This window comes from Bos indicus x Bos taurus, chromosome 1 (genome assembly GCF_003369695.1).
Source record: "Bos indicus x Bos taurus breed Angus x Brahman F1 hybrid chromosome 1, Bos_hybrid_MaternalHap_v2.0, whole genome shotgun sequence".
Classification (NCBI taxonomy): domain Eukaryota; kingdom Metazoa; phylum Chordata; class Mammalia; order Artiodactyla; family Bovidae; genus Bos; species Bos indicus x Bos taurus.
Genome location: NC_040076.1, coordinates 58,853,252 through 58,870,460, shown reverse-complemented (window position 1 = coordinate 58,870,460; position 17,209 = coordinate 58,853,252). Strand labels below are relative to the sequence as shown.

The 17,209-nt window shown below is 38.5% G+C and overlaps 1 protein-coding gene across 12 annotated transcripts in view; it reads left to right on the top strand.

The window, feature by feature from the left end:
• ZBTB20 (zinc finger and BTB domain containing 20) overlaps positions 1-17,209 on the top strand; it is an 819,533-nt gene that overhangs the window by 661,661 nt on the left and 140,663 nt on the right. For 2 of the 12 annotated variants that reach the window (XM_027525358.1, XM_027525013.1), the window contains exon 1: positions 2,463-2,832. The exons of the other annotated variants lie outside the window; for them this stretch is intronic. The gene's annotated coding sequence lies outside the window, so the exon portion shown is untranslated. Of the gene's footprint in view, positions 1-2,462; positions 2,833-17,209 lie in introns of those variants that run through there. 12 annotated transcript variants of the gene reach the window in all.

Sequence of the window (17,209 nt, the reverse complement as noted above, 5' to 3'; positions counted from 1 at the left end):
ACCGTAACACCCTCAGCACATCTATAGTACGTAGTTTTGTTTATTCACACCCTGATTGTCTGCCTACCTCAATAAAAACTACCATGTAATTAATGACCATGAGCTCTATCTGTGTTAACTCATGTCATGCTCAAAATAACTTTATGGGATGGATATCACCACCTTATACAGGTAGGGAAACTGAGCTTCTGAGAGCAGCTGTGACTTTTGCACTGTTATAATGGTCCATTTGAGGCTAAAGCTCATTCCCCTTTCACACAGATCACCCAGAACGCATTCACTAAGGACTGCACAGTCTTCCCTGGGTTCTTGCCTATCTGATGCTTTGAGACCTACCTGCAGGAGGCCCTGCCGGTGTCAAAATCACTGATTCCTCTTTCCCCTGAATCAACTGATGATGGAGAGTGTGTTTTAGACATGCCGCAGCAGCCATTGTTAAAGAGGTTGGCAGGCAAATAAACTAAATTACTCTGGCCATGACCTCTCTCAGATTACTTGCCTACGACTGGGCTTCTAGGTGCCTGACATTTCTTTCAGTTTTCTTCTCTCACCCTAAGTAGCAATGTCGTTGCTGAAGCATGACCGAGAGTTTTTGCTTTTATGTACACCACCATTCTTGTTTTAGGACAAGAGATTTAATCTCTCCAGTAACATCTGATGGCACTGTTCTCTTCATAAGCACCTCTTCCCCCTTAAAAAATTTTTTACCTTCAATTATCTGCTGTAAGAGGGAGATTCTTCTTGAATATGATCATGTGTGTTCTAAAAAGATACCATCAATTATGTGGGTAGATGATACAGTGTCCCCTTTCTAATTGAGTAACTCGTTTCAATTGAAATATATAGGAAGAGTTGCCTATAGCACATCTTCCAGGTAACAAATCTCATCCGTGACTGAAAATGATACTGTAAGCTGAAAGACAACCACTTTCACCCACAGTGTGCCTATATTTTAAAAATGAGCTGTATGAAAGAACCACATCTTTTTACCTGGTGATGTATAGCAGATGAAATTCACAAAGAGAATTGCAAACTCTGGGAGAGGTCTTTGTAGATCGATCCACTGGTCTTCACCAGCTTGGAGTGTGGCACCAGCTATAACTTGCTGAGACCGGGCCTGTACAATGTTATAGTTTTCTGCTTTTCTCTGAGAACGAATTAAGCACTTAAATCCCTAGAATTCAAAATGAACCAAAAAAAAAAAAAGATTTTTTTTTTCCAGTTAGCCACTTAGATGTTTTTAAAAATTAGAGGTCTGGGCACTAACTATATAGATGGAAGTATCTGGTTATTCTGGAGGCAACAGTGATTTCCATACCTGTTGGGCCAGAATTTGTAAAGAAAGCTAGAAGTTGGCTAATCTGATGGGCCACTTGAGCCCTGGGTTCTGATGTCGACACTGCCATTGCCCTTGTGATTTATTAGCCTGAGTCTCTAGTCCTCAGTTTCCTTATCTGCTAAATGAGGGCGTTGGAGAGATTCATCTCTGTGGCTTTTCCCGGCTCTGGTACTCTTGGGTCTGCGAATCGCCTTCAGTGTCTGCCATAGTCTGCCTTGCCAGCTCTGTTTGTCACAAAGATTAATCTATTTTAACTGTACCTTGGAGTGCTCCCGGGAGAGGAGGATGGATGGATTGTTTTGCACCTATTATTGCATCAGAACTTTTGCCTTTTTAGACGAGATCGTGCCGTGCCTAAAATCTGTCTGCCTGTCTGCCCACTGACTTTGTCTGTGCTGATCTCTTGCCACGGTGCCTCTTCTTCCAGCATCCATCTCCCTCCAAGATCTAGACTCGGCATCCGACTGTACCTGTCTTGTTCTCTGCAGCATCTGTCTGCTACACTCCTAGACCATCGTTAATAAACTTTCACACATTACACACAGACCCTAATATGTTGGCACCTGCATATAAATATCTACCGTTGATAAAACTAGGGGAGAAAACTCCATTTTTGAAAAAAGACCTCTATCTAGTGCCATTTATATTTGCACTTTTTGTTTAGTTGTAAGTTTTAATAGTTCCCCCTTTGAGGATTTGTCAGTACGAGCAGTATTGCTTATCAGAACACACCAACAGTCTTTTTGTAATATTCGCTTTTCCCCTTTGGTTCAGCCGAGCCTGCTGACAGATCATTCAAATTCAATTGTTTTATGTCTAAGCCGAACAGCTAATTAAAGTAGGGATGATTAACCTGACTGGCAGTGTCGCTCTCCCTCTCGCGCGCTCTCTCCCTCTCCCTTTCTCTCTCTCCCTCCCTCCTGTTCCAATCAGTCTTTTTCTCACACTCTCTCTCTCTCCTTCCGTGTCTCTCTCTCTCTCTCCCTCTGTCTCTCTCCCCCCCCTTCTCTCTCTCTCCCCCCCTCTCCTCTCTCTCGGTCTCTCCCTCCCTCGGTTGGTCTCTCTCTCTCTCTCTCTCTCTCTCTCTCTCTCTCTGTCTCTTGCTCTACTGTTTTTTTTTTTTTTTTTTCCTCTCTCTCTCTCCTAAACGTGGTCTGCTTGCTGATGGCAGAATGGCACTCGGAGATTTGTGCATTGTGTCTGGTTTCCTACGGGCAGGCTGACCCAGTGCCTCCAGGGACTTATCAATAGACCACTCAGAAGAGACACAGACAGGAGAGAGGAGGAGGGGTGGGGGGAGAGAGAGAGAATCAATATCAAGAATAGAAGGAGCTCCGAAGCCATTTTTTTTTTAAAGAAGTATCGGGACTTGGGAGAGGGTGACAAAGAAGGTTTTTCAAAGAGGCAGTGGAGGAGGTTCTAATAAATTTGGAAGGAAACAGTTCCCTGTCTTGGGAAAAGGAGAACTCCTGACTGATTAGCATTCACACCAGGTATGAGATGTTCGCTACCCCTTATCACTGTGTCGCAACGGAGATGGAAAAACCTTTTTTTTTTTTTTTTAGGAGACTGAGGGAGCATGTATTTCGCTGTGTTTGTTGTTGGGGGGTAAGGGGGTGGTGTGAGATCTGTGGGCATTTGTGTATGGGAGCAGAAAGAATGGAAGCAGTACAACGGGGGGTGGGAAAGAGTATGGAGTACGTTACTGTCTTCCCTGTCTTTGTGCACCCCTGGGGGGTTACCCAAGTTCATTTCTAGCAGGTGGATTTAGACGGGAGTTACTTAACGCTTGACCGCCAGTTTTGAAAAAAAGAAAAAGAAAAAAAAAAACGCTGCTTCCTATGTCTATTAAAGGAAGCTCCAATTTCTCTCTCTCTCTCTCTCCCCTCTCTCTCTCCTCTCTCTCTCTTCCTCTCTCTCTCTCTTCCTGTCTCTCTCTCTCTCTCTCTCTCTGCCCCCCCCATCTCTCTTCCCCTCTCTCCCTCTCCCTCTCTCTTCTTTTTTTCCTCTTCTAACCAGACAGCGGGAGGGTTCCTGGCTCCCAGCCAGCCCAAAAGCCTCTAAGTGTTTTGCACTTGTTTCAGGGAGTAGCTGCCCGGGGATTTTTCAGCATTTTCACTAGAGAACAAAGAGTTCTTTACAAAGGGAAGGGGTGGTGGGGGGAGTGAGCTTAATGTCTGATATATGTTTTTCTATTTTTATTAGTTTTTCGCCTAAAAAGAGAGACAGGAACAGAACATTCACTCTATAAAGACACAAAGACATTCCCAAAGAAATCCAGTTATCTTTTCTCCCCATCACCCCAATATATATATATACATAAAAAATAAAAAGGAAAAAGACTAATTAAGTTGGATATGTTGCTCTTTTCTCTTCTTTTAATCTTTCTAAATCCGACTTTTCTTATGCTCACTCCATGGTATTTTTTTCTACTCACAATAAAAGTTGTTCAGGATACATCCTCTCTTACTATCTCTTTTACCCAATTCTGGGTCCCTAAAATCCTGTGGGGCAGAGAACAAGACTCCACAAAATAATCAGTTTAGTGGCAAGAACATCTTCTACTTTTGCCACTTGAGTAAAAAGTTAACTATGGGATTTGGGTTCCCAAAATACCAATGGGGTACATTAGTTCATTCGGTCTCACAAGTTTTTGCATCCGTTTAAAAGGTACCGCTGTGTCGCTTGTCAGTTATTAAGACAAGGTACTAAAGGAACAGATATTTGTATTATATTTTTGTTTCTATTTAATGATGTAAATGGCAAAAAAAAAAAAAAACCCAGAGAGATTACTGCCCATCCGTGATCTACTAGTTCAAGCGAAATATAGTCTAGACAGAGATTTTTCTATGATTCTGATGGCCACGTAGCTTTGCGTGTTCTCCATTTGATTTTTCTGCCTATGCATGTGTATTTTCACCATAAATTTGTGTTTGTAGCAAACATTCCAGAGTGCTTATCATTTTCAAATTAATGCTCCAACAAAAGAAGAAAGAAATCATGTGAACTGTCTGTGCAAAATGTGTAAACAATTCCACCTTTTATATATGCTGTACATTTATATCTTTATACTAACATCCTTGAATTGTAAACTCAATGTTTTCTTTCTAAAAGTTTTCCTCCTAATGTGTTTATATTTTGATTGCTATTTGAAAATCTCTTTAGGATACTTAATAGACACAAAACTGAACAAGGGGGAAATTCACAAGCACCACAAAAATCCTTAAATATATACTATAGGCAGTACCTAACTACAAATAACTATTTAACTAAGTGGAAACCAGCTACAACAGTTGTTTCAAGGTTCAGAAACTCTTTCCTTTCCTTTTATTTTTTTTCATCCACTGAAAATATAATCTGTTTTTGTCCCTGGGGTGGGAAACTGTAGGGAAAATATAGATATATACATTGTTCCATATATTTAGAATACATTTATGTAACTACTTCTCAGGGATGTAATATATAACAGGGCAGAGAGTGGTGTCTAGTCAGTAAACCCTTCTGGCTGGGAGGTGTGAGCGCCTTATGTTTGAAGTAACTTGATAACAAGGAGTCTTTTCGGAAAACCTTAGTGTGTATGTGTTGCCTCAGTAATGACCCATCAGAGAAAAAAACAAGAGCTAGGTGGCCAGTGTTTGCACTTGAACTCGCTAAAAGACATTAGAATGAGGGGAACTTTTGGCAAATCCAAATTTCTCTAGGGTAACTCACTTCTTATAGTGTTTTGCCTTGAGACTTTTCTGTATTTCTGTAGAGATTTTTAATGCTCTTAAGAGTGCTTAAGGAGAAAAAGATCTTTAAAAAGAAAGTCATTAAAATAAGAGAAAAGAAACTCGGTCTTGAAAAAGTTTTATATTGAAAGCAAGAGCTTTTTTTTGTCTCTTCTTTTTCCCTTTTGACTTGTTTCTGATTTTTTTTTTCTGTCTTGAACTCTTTTGTTGCCATGGGCGTTGTGTTTGCATTTTTGTTTTCTGCTTGTACTTTTTAGGGGGTGTCTGTTTTTGATGTGACCAAAGGGGTTTATGGAAGAGACAGAGGGGCTCCTGAAGAGGCTCATATGAAAGCTGCACCAGCCCCTCTCGATCCCAACTCAGGCAGCTCCTATCAGCCAGTCGTGCCGCCAGGAGTAGGGAAAGGTGATAGCTGTCATTCTGCGATTCTTCGTGCATCTGACCTGAGAGTAACACATTCACAGTCAAGGAGAAAAGGGAAAAAAAATAGAGGAGGAGGAAAGAAAAGCTCTTTGAGCTGGAATACACTGGCTCTTTCTTCCTGTAGGCAATCCGCTCCAGTTCTTGGCGACGTGTCCTGCACTATCAGATATCATATGACTTTTTATTTAGATTCCTTTTCGGAGAATGGCCTGTTAGGACTCTGTTTGTTTTCTTTTATTTAATTTCCCTCTCCCTTCACCCGCTAGTTGTGTGTATCTGTGTGTGAGAGAGTGTGTGTGCACATGCATATGTGTGTGCAATTTTTATCTTTGTTTCTGTTCTGTTGATCTGATGCTTTCTTTAAGGACAAAGCTTTAATTATTTCAGTATACTGGTTTAATCATTTGCCAAAAAGAAACCTCCTTCTAGGCGTTTTGGGGGGTCCATTTTTAGACACGTCCATTAACATATGAGGCTAGAGATCCGAAATGCTTGCTGGTCCTGGTCGGTGTTTAGCCCACTCTCTCACCTTCATTTCACCCTCCCCCTCATCAGCATGCACAATAGTATAAGTTAGGAAACACCTGTGCTGAGTTGAGAGGGAAATTAAAGTAGAGGCAACTTCTTCAAATCTGCACTCCTAGTTTCACTTTAATAAACTTTTTTTTAATATCGTTTTTTGGGTGTTTTTTTTTTTTTTTGGCACCCTCTGCTGAGCTTGAAAGTGTCAGAAATACTGAACGATGTGTCTGTGGAGCTTTTCTGAGGCCAGATGAGCACCCCTGGAAAGTAGAGCAGGGGCTGAAAGTCATTCAGAGACTTACGTGAGAAATTTAAATAAGGTCTAGGAGATCTGTGGGCCATGCAGGGTTTGGTGATAGATGATAAAATGGAATACTTAGGGACACTCAGGAGGAGAAAGAGGAAAAATTCCCAGCCAGGGGGAACAGGCATTCCTGCTGCAGTAATTAGGACTTTAAAACCCGTATTTGATCCAATTTTTATTTTGTGTAACTCAAAATTTAATAGATATGTGATTGCCTTCTTCTCCATGCCTGCTATGAAAAACAGAGGAAATATACTGACATTATTCCTGGGTTTCTCCTGTATTTTTGATATATTTCTTTTTCAGTTTTCAGGAGTTCGGATTTTAGTTAGCAAAAGTAAAACATAACTTCTCTAGATATGCAAGAGTTGTCTGTGCATTATTCTTATCAATGCATAAGTTATGTATACATAATATATCCTGTTTGTATCAAGATTTTTTTTTTGTATAGTAATAAACACGACTGCCTTGAAGGTACAGATGATCATTAAATTCTTTAAACTCATAGTTTTTAGTTCCTTGTTACTCTTTCCAAAATTATTTTTTTTATAGATCTCCAATTTCTACTGCCTTATCTTAGCCCGAGGTGGATTTTGTTGAAACTTAGAGCAAATTTTATTCCACCTCTTTAAGAGTACCCAAAAGGGAAGAGAGAACTATTTTTCGTTCAACAAAAAATTTTAGAAGCCCTTTTTTTCCCCAGCGGAAAACTCCAAAACAGCTTTGTCTCAGAACGTTAAACTTGGCATGGATCAGAAATGTGAGTTTTGCTTTGTTTGAGGAAATTTGTTTTTGAAACAACAATGTTATAAATATTTTTAAATTGTCTGCTGAGCATGCGCTGTATCTGACTTTATTCATAGTTTTAAACACACACCAAAGTGCAGTCTTCTGAATGGCCACAGGTAAGGCTGTTGATTTGTAAGATCTTTCTCAGAGCCACCTTCTGTGAGTCTACTCAGTTTTCCAGAAGGGAAAAGGGCAAGAGCTGAGTTTAGACCTGGATTCCTTTCTAAAAACCCTAGAGCAGAAGTAGATTCCCCCTTTAAGGCTTGCACATTATACTTAGGGTAAGTACTATTCAACTTTCCTTTCTTATGGGAGTCGCCTGCCTTAACTTTTCGGCTTAATACTAGCAGAGTGAAATAATAAAAAATTGAACTCAGTGAGGTATTTGACTGAAGTAGAAAATTTTTAAGAGCATCTATTGTGCATAAATTTGGGGATCCGAGAATTTGCCAGTGAGATGATAGCAGCTCTGTGCTTACAGAACAAGGATGTGCTAGTCTGAACATGTCTGATCTCATCTGGAATCGAAAGCTAAATCTAAATCTAGGTGGGCCTGTAATAATACCAGAAAAAGAACACATGTATCTTTTGTGCAACCTTTTTTTTTTTTTTTTTTTTTTTTAAGCAAGGCTTCCAAAGGGAGTGACAAAGAAGTAGGTTCTCCTCTTGCTGAATCAGTAGTCATACTTTGCTCCAGGAAATATATATTTCCAGTTGTTTTGTGTTGTTTTGTTTCATTTTCTTGTTGTCATCCCTGTGGAAGTATATTCTTTCCTGTCGGTGATTGTTAACACTTGCCATTTTTCAGAATGCTTTATCTCCATTAACTCTGTTTGATGTTTCCTCACTTGCTTACCTTTTTCAAGTCTGCGATGACCCTCTCAGGCTTTGCAGTTCTTATTGATTCTTGTCAGAATTTATTTATTCATTAGCTGTTTGTTATAGTTATGGTGGAGATAATCTCATTTTTCAGGCCTTTATAACTATCCAAATAAATTTCATTTTGAGGTGAAATTTCTCATAGTTTTTCTTGACTCAGAACTGAACTTGTCTTGTGTCTTGCAGAGGCTTGAAGAAAAGCCAATTAGCCGTTTTTTGAGAACTAAATATTCTAAGAAATGCAAATGTAATTTTTTACAAAATACATATTGTGCATCTATGCAGTGCTTTTCTATTTTTTTCTTTCCATGATTTAAAACAGAACTTGAAAATTAAAAATATTTTTTAAAAGAAAAAAACCTGCCAGGTTAATTTGATACTTTAAATGCCCAATTTAAAATAATTCAAAGTTTTCATTTCTATGTAACATAGCATCTTTCAATGTCAGTCAGTAATACTTTGTGCAAATACACATACAGACACACACACTCACAGCTTCACTTTACATTTATATTCATTCTATTTTTGCATAAAAGAGGATTAGCATTCATCCAAACTTTTATTAATTTATTACATTTTAGTATTTTTCTGTAATTTAAAAATCCAACTAACTGTTGCCTCCCTCTGATGATTTAATATGTGTATATACTTATTACTGTCTTTTTTTATTCTAATAATTTAGCTTAACTTATAGTCTTTTTATGTCTTACATACCCTTGAATCCTATGCAGCTATATTAACATTCAGGTTTATTCAGATACGATTTGCTTTGTTCCATATTAAAAAGTTTTTTCTTTTTTTCTCTCTCAATCCAGTAAGACTATGGCTATTTTTTCTTATATATGATTTCTGTACGTCTTCAGTATTCTGAAGAAGGAACTTTGTAACCTCGTGATACCCTGGAAAGCTTTCACACAAGTAGAAGTGATCTTTACCTTGCTGCTCCCCACTCTGTTTGCTGTCACTGTACCGCCCCTCGCCACCAGCAACCCTGAAAAAACAAAAGTAATAAACACGATATGATAACTTTTCTGATCATAGAACCAGGAAATACCAAAGAAAATTGTGGCATATGTAGGAAAATGCCAGGCGCTTCCCCAGTCAGATCAGCTGTTTTTGTACTTTTTTTTTCTCTCTCTCCTGAATTTTGTTTGTGACTTTTTTGGCTTGCTGAAGCATATCCCCATAATCTTACGAAGCCACAGCAAATTCCCAATGCCACAACAACACTGTGCAACTGGGGAGAGCCCAGAAGAGCTGATCCTGGGTGGCTGCAGACTTCCCCAGCGATGATGCAAGGCAAGAGGAATAAGTAGGCTACTCTTCTCTTTGCTTCTTACCTGGGCTGCCAATGGGTCAGGTAGAGTGAATTTTTTCTGTTGCTTTCCCGTCAGCTATCTGGGGCTTGTCTTTCTATTGCCAATGGTTTTCTACCTTTTCCCAGGTATGATTTATACAGCAGAGCATCCCATTTTTCTTTTATGTTGAAACATGGAAAGCTTTGGAGATTGGGAAGGGCGAAGGAAAGAGGCTCGGGGAAACTGGAAAGTATTCAAAATGGCATCAGACTCAAAGCTGTTTGGGGGGTCTGTAACTTTTCAGTTCTCCTCAGAGTCTTTAAGAGGTTGAAAGGAGTGAATGGGATAACTATAGGGTACAAACTGTGATCTAACTGATTCAGTAGATGGAGCTCTTCCCCCTAAGTCTGTATTTAAATTAACGTCCCACTCTGGTGTGTGGGGCTTTCTGTTTCAAGGTGTGTCATGCTACACACGGAAAATCAAGGGCTTAGATTGCTAGAGAAGAGATTTCGTGACTCTTCAAAAAAGAGTAAGCATGTTGCTCCGAAACACGAAACAGCACAGGGGAGAAGTAAGGATGGGGTGGGAAATGAAGGTTATATATCTAAATTTCTCCCTATGTTTGTTGATGTTCTTAAGTGTGAAGTTAAATCATAACAGTTTTTATAAAAGTGATTATTACTGTAAACGTAGAAAGATGTATTGTAACATATAGGATTTGGACTGTGTTGGTTACAAATCTTCCAGGCTATATAAACTGTGCAGATCTCCTCTCATTTGATTCTGCAAAGGAATCTTGATACTGTAATGCAGTTGTTTCATCCAATTAGTCTAGGGAACCTGGCTGAAATGTGACAAATTCTGAATTGTGACAGCACAGAGGAGGGCAAAGCAGCAGTGTTAGGACGGTTCCTTTATGGAAGCCAAAATATTTTCAGCAATAACTGAAAATAGATCTTCAGTATATCTGCTTTAATATGGAAAGAACTACTTGTTTATTTCTTTTTAAATCAATTGAAATGAATAATGGCATAAAATTTGCATCGGTGTTATATTATTCTCGGTAACAATAGGATAAGTTTGATCATGTCCTTCCCTGGTAGCGGATGAGAAGATATATATGTATTCTGTATGTAGTAAATGATCTTTCTTAGTGGGATGTCTTCTCCCAGATTGGAGATATTACTGAATATCTCTTGTAAATCTTGATAAGATCATTTGGCCAAAGTAGAACTGGGCTTGGCTTTAGTACCAAAAGAAATAGCATTTTTAAGGGACTTGGATTTCCTTTGCATACCACGTGTCTGAGTCCGATACAGTCCAGGAAAATAGAGAGGATGAGACGAAATTATTCCTAAGCAGCCGCCGTAGGCCAAACACTGAAACAGTGCCAACCTGGACCAATCAGGCCAGCTTCTCAGAAGATACATGCTTTTGTCAAACACTTACATGAAGAGAAAGAGGGGGGAAGCCCTTGAAATTGCATTCATATGAATGATTCTTCCCTAATTTCAATAAAGTCCATAGCAATAGATGCAAAATTTTATTACTTTTTTTTTTTCTTGAAAAGTAGAAAATGTCAGTTTTCTTGTCCAGCTAAGGATCTCCAAATGCTGTATTCTGACATCTTTTGAACAAAACTATCCTTTTGAATTTAACCAAGTGAAAAACTTCTCACAGAGAGCAAAGAGTAAAATTGATGGAAACTCAAAATCAATTCCAAACCCATTTCTGGCATGATGAGAATAACATTTGTGCTGTGTTTAAAGCAGTTTAAAACAAGAAAATGATAAAATGATCAATATACTTAAAGCCAAAAATAACCAGGAGAAAACGATCTGTAATCCATTCCTAGACCTGAAACTCTACACTTTTGATTGAACATGAAAATAAACAAATATATCTTTTATAAGGTGGCATTTGTAAGCCTTATAATATAGAGAAATGATGAGATGCCACACTTCAACTCTACTTAAGCTATGTTTTCAGAGTTTAGCCAAAAAAAATTTTCTAGATTTAAACTATTGTAGATTTATTTATTTGTACATACCCTGACCATAGAAAGAGCAAAAGTTGAGGAATATATAGAAGGTCACAGTGGTCTGCATTGCCACTTCACAGTCTATGTATATTCTTTATCTTGAAAAAAATGAGGTTAAAGCTACAGCAAAAAATATTTTAGGCTATTGAGAGTCAGTGAATTAGTCACTGTGGACAGACTGAATTCTCTTCAAAAATACCTTGACTCCCAACTAATTTATTAAATTCAACACACACCTAAATATGAATCATGTATATTTTATCCTTACTGCTTTACTATATTGGAAGACTAATTTGACATCAGTATATTTCGAACCTATGGATTCCAGGTCAGTGAAATGCCACTTTCCAGGTTTCTAAAAACCTCTCTAGACTTAAGGTTTTGCCCCAAAGAATGATTTTCTACCAGTCTTTCCAGAGTCATTTGACTGGCTAGTTATTTATTGATCAGATAAAATGAAATTGTCCTTCTGGATGAAGAAATCCTGGCTGAAAAATTAAAATGACAACAAATCACATAAGCACATTTAATTCCGTCGACCTAAGGTGCAGTAGGAATGATGATAATTCTAATGAGCACTGTGACGAATGTAACGACAAAGAAGCATGCTTGATTACATCAGGAAGAGTGACCTCAGTGGCCAGGGTCAGGAGGGTGAGATACAGAAGTCATGACAGAGTGGAAGCTAATGATGAAAGTTATTGGAGATGCTTAAAGCTTATAGCTGGCTGTGGAATTAACAGATACCAAAAAAAAAAAAAAAAGAGTTAATTTTAAAAGTAGATAGAAAAACAGTACTTTTTCCTTCTAGAATCAGAATTTGCTTTTGCAGAGAATTTTAACAACCTCCTAAGCTTTGGCTGTGGCTGTCCAGTGTGATAATAGTTGTAAAGAGCTGTTATGTACATTTGCTTAAAGATTCATGTAAGTGTAATTGTTATAGCAACTTATGCTATTGTTTGAAGTTGAAAAGCTCCGCTTTAAGTGTCGACAAAGCAAGTGTCAGCATCATAGAATCATAATCATGGCATCTTAGAGCTTGAAGGAGCCTTAGATATCTCAATAAGGATGAGTGGATTATCAAACTCTCCAGAAAAGAATACTGAATATCTGGTGCAAGACCATGCAGAATTTTTTAAAATATGTATTTCATATATTACAACTTACATTTGGAAAACACTGTTTAAAATAAAAGCTTGAAAAGCAGAGAAACTGAATCTCCACGAATTCATCTTGACTAGTGGTGCTATACATTGGGTTCTGTAAACCAGTGGTTCTACAGAGAAGAATGGCAAATTTTTGGAAAAGCACAAGATTTTATTTTCACCAGAGGGGCAGGCTGCTCAACAGAAGAAGAAATGCTCTTTGAGCTTATACCATGCTAATAAGAAAATGTAAACAGAGAAACGATCAAACTTTCTCAAGATGAGGAAGGCAAATTGTACTACAATTCAAGTTTTCTAGCTACTACTCTATATCATAAGCCTGACCCCCTAAAACAAATTTCTAAAAAAAAAAAAATTCCAGAAGTAATTGAAGAAGAAAGCAGAGTAACCAAGACTTTAGGGTTCCTATTTTGATACCAATAACCCTACTATATATTGGGCAAGGGTCAAATATGTGTGATAAGGATACAGCATTCTGGGAAATGAAAGAAATTGCACCCACCCTGGGACTCCCTGGATACCCTCTGCTCCTGACATTGCTCCCCCTACATGATCCTCCTATCCCCTCCAAGGTAAGCTTGTATCTCATTTCTCTTCTTCCACCTATTCCCACCAATGGAAAAAAAGAGAAAAAGAAAGAAAGAAAAAAAATTTTGAGAAATTGTAGTCAGAAAATATTTTAGAAAGAAGTCCTTCTTTTTAGAAATCTTCCTGTACAGATCAATGTATCTTACCATCTTATCAAAATATGACTTCTAATCAGAAAGTGCTGTGTTAACTAGGCTACTCCTTGTCTCCTAAGCACACACTACATTCCCACACCCCTGTTCCTTTTCCCCCGGTGGTCCCAAGCAGAAGCAATTCTGCCTTCTTTATTTCTACAATACTCTGTCCTTTAATGGCTTTTGTCTTGTCTTATAGATTAGCCATTTGTGTGTTTATTTATAATGTAAGGAACAGGTCTATGTAATTTGGGGTAATGCCCTTAATTTCACTGGGCCTCAGTTTCCACATCTGTAAAGGAGGAAAATGAACACTACTGACTACCTTGTTGGGAAATTGTAAGAATTCCTGAAATGAAGTATATAGAAGGCTCAGCACCATGACTAGAGAGTAGTCATCACTCAATATCATTGTCGTTGTTACTACTACTATTGTTAAGATTCCCTTTCCCTTCAAGCAACAATCACAATTACTTTTACATAATAGGAACTGAATAAAAATGTATCAAATCTTTTTATACAAGTCCATAGGTCCCATTACTTCCTTACAAAACCTTTCCGTTTTTTCCCTGGAAGTTTAGAATAGTCACCCTGGCTGACCTGTGGATACCATAAAAGACAGCAGTATTGCTCACTCTAAACTGTCAGCTCTGCCTTCCCTTTCAGGTTCCCCACAGACCCCCCAGCCGTGCAGGACTGCTCTTTGAAGCATCTCCAGAAGTGTCAGCTTATAGTTCTGGTTCATGTGATTAATGAGCTGGTTATACCTCTGTCTGCAGCCTGAACTAGAAACTTTCACTTTGGAGAGCGGGTCAAGATATCGAATTTAATTTTAGTTGCATCTGTTATAAGCCAATTGTGTATTCATTACATTTATAGATTCCCTCTCCAGCCATATATTTTCATGGCTGTTGAGAGCACCTGAATCTGTGGTGAATGTCTTTAGATTTTACTTTGGGGACCAGAAAATGATACAGTGAGACATTTTTGATAGCTAGCTGTCATCTTTGGCATTTTTCTCTTTTAGTGTCTAATTTGGTATGTTTGAAGAAGGGGGCAAGTATAGAATTTTTTGTCTTAAGTTGAATATGGTCTGATAATTCTGTATCAGTGAAATCTAGGGTCAATGCAGTTCATCTTCACATTTCTGTTTTCTGGGTGTACAACTCCATTCTGTGGAAATGAGAGACTTCTAAAAATGGGGAAATGAAAAATAACTTGGGGCATGTGGGGCTAGAGATATAGCATTACATGTGTAGGGTCAGCTGTAGGCAGGATGGCCTACAAGGTGGACTTGGAATGTGTGCGGACCTGACTGGTTCTTCGGGGTTACAGTGAATAGTGAGAAAATTTAAAGGGGCAGATCACATGACCACAGTCAAGGAGCTCCTGATGGCGGGGTGTATTCAAATCAGGAAGAATGCTGCATCTTTATCAGCCAGAAGTTCCATTTATTTGAGAGCAAGTTCGTATTTGTGAGGGGAACAAGGTCACATTTAGTAGAACTGGTAATTCAATAAAGGGTTCTGACTTTCCCAGAGTAATAGTGTTGGCATCAAGAGAAGAAAAGTTTTGCAGATTTCTCTGTGTGCACTTGCTGTTACTGGTGTTCCTGGTGGGTGGCTGAATCATCCTGATGGCATTCAACAGGAACCAGCTGCTGAGAATATTAAAATGCAAGCATTTATTCCTCTAGAGAGACAGTAGCATCTGCAAAGTTTTCCTATCTTGATAGTACAGATAATCCCAGGGAGCATTCTCTAGTAGTTTTAACTCTCTATTCATTTATACATTTTCATTTTATCATTATTGTCAGTATCTCAAATTCCAACAGGAGAGAAGAATGCCTGAATCCACACCAGGTTGTAGAGACAGATAGAAAGCACTTGGCCAAGGACGTGGGATTGCCTCTTGGGCTTTACCTTGAATTGTGATTCTCAAGAGAAGAAATTAGCATTTTTCTCCCTTGACTCATCTTCACAGCAAAGGGCTACCATACTCTTAGTCTTCAGAGCTCCACCAGCAGGAAGGGAAGGTCTTGGACTTCCCCACCCTCAATACGGACTTCAGTGGAGCTTTCCTTTTTACTTGTTAAACTTGTGAATTTGTTCCTCTCTTCATGTGATTTGTCGTTGTCTTGTTTTGTTGAGCTAACAACAACAGTTGAGGGGAAAGGGCAGTGCAGAAAGAAAGTTTGGACTTGATAATCAACAAGGTCTTTTCCATCTCTAATATTTATGAATAATGTATTGAACTGATGGAAAAAAATGTTGAATATGTTCATTATGACTTATATTCACCAGTGTGTTGCCTAGAATATAAAAGAGCAAAGCAGTTGCAGCATAACTAGTTCCTTACAATAAACGTGCTGGTACGACAGAGCTCTGTAGCCTTTCCTATTCCACTGTGTATCGTCCCCAGACGCACGCTCTACATGACTGAGTAGCGACTGCAGACTGGATACAGGATGGGATGACAGCCAGCCCAGGTTCTGTAGGGAACCGGGACGTTCCTTGTGGAGTCTGGGTCCTAAACAGCAGCAGCTTGCTTGAAGGTCTTGACTGAGCAGTCTCCATTAAGAGAAATCACTGAAGCCAGTTTCACATCTCAGACGCCACTCGGGTGCCGTTATACTGCTGGGCTTGCAGTTCTTATCATCAGAAAAGAAACATCACTTTGTCCCTTCATTAAAAAAACAACTAGTATGGGTAACAAGTTTCTTGGCAATATTGCATTCTATTATAAAGTACTAAGAGTGATGGATATTTCAGAACTAAGTAACATCACACTTACCTTCAAATTTTATTTTATATCGTTCTCTATCAGTTTTCTTTCACAATTGTGTTTTGTTTAGGACTTATTAAAACCAAATTGTATTTCCCAAGTATTTTGTGAGATAACATTGTGAAACATTAGCCAGAACCATGAAAAGAGGCAAGAAGTTGAGGATATTTTTTATTCACATAAATAATTAGCAAAATAGATAATAAAGATTTAAAGTGATAGCAAAACAGTCTTTCCTTGGCCAAATAACAGTCATGCCAATATTTTAAATCAAATATAGCACCGTGAGCATCATGCAAATATGTACCAAAATAGAGAAGGGCTATCTGAGGTCAAGAACTTAGAGGATGTAGCCCTAGTGTAGAACAGAGACAGCTCCAAGTTGCAGCACTTCAGAGAAAGGTGCAGCAGAAAGGTTTGGCCCATGTCTGAAGTCCCAGGAGGACAGCAGAGAATTGACAAGTGTGTTCTGCCTCAGAGAAGCCTGTGCTTCTTCTTAAGTCAACTCAGAACCAGTAGACTAGCTCTTGTGAATGGTGAGTCCAAGACCTCACTTGTACCCATATCAACTGTTGCCATGACATTAACTCAAACCCATTGTTTCAGCATTATTTATCATTATTACCTTTCAGAGATGATTTTTTTTCTTATGCTGTCTGAAGAGCTAAAATACATCTGAACTCAGGAAGAGCAAGCATAAACTTAGAGCAGCCACATTTACCAATAGTTTATAATGATCTCAGAGGGAGGAAGAAAGAGGGAGAAAGAAAGTACCAATGGAAAAGAAAGAAGTGTAAGATCTTTTTTCAGGAAAGTTGCCTTGCCAAACATTTAGATCAAGTTGCTCAAAAGCAATAATGGCTACACAATTCTAGAGTGGTATAACCTGAGGACAGATGTGACAGGCTTTGTTGTTTGTTTTTTTTTTCATCTCCACCTTTCCTTATAGGACAAATCACTTAACCTGTCTATGTAATAGTGTATTTGTCAAATAAATAGAAAACCATCTGTCCTCATCTCCTTCACAGCGGTATTGCTAAGGCTGATTGTGCACACATATATAAATGTATATATTATAGCTATCTATTTCCAGCAGGGGAGAATGATTTCAGAGTAAATGAATCAGGAGTTTATATATGCATCTGTGGTGAAGGTCAATCACTATATTTTTTAAGATCTCTTCTGCTAATTACCAATTGTTAAAAGTG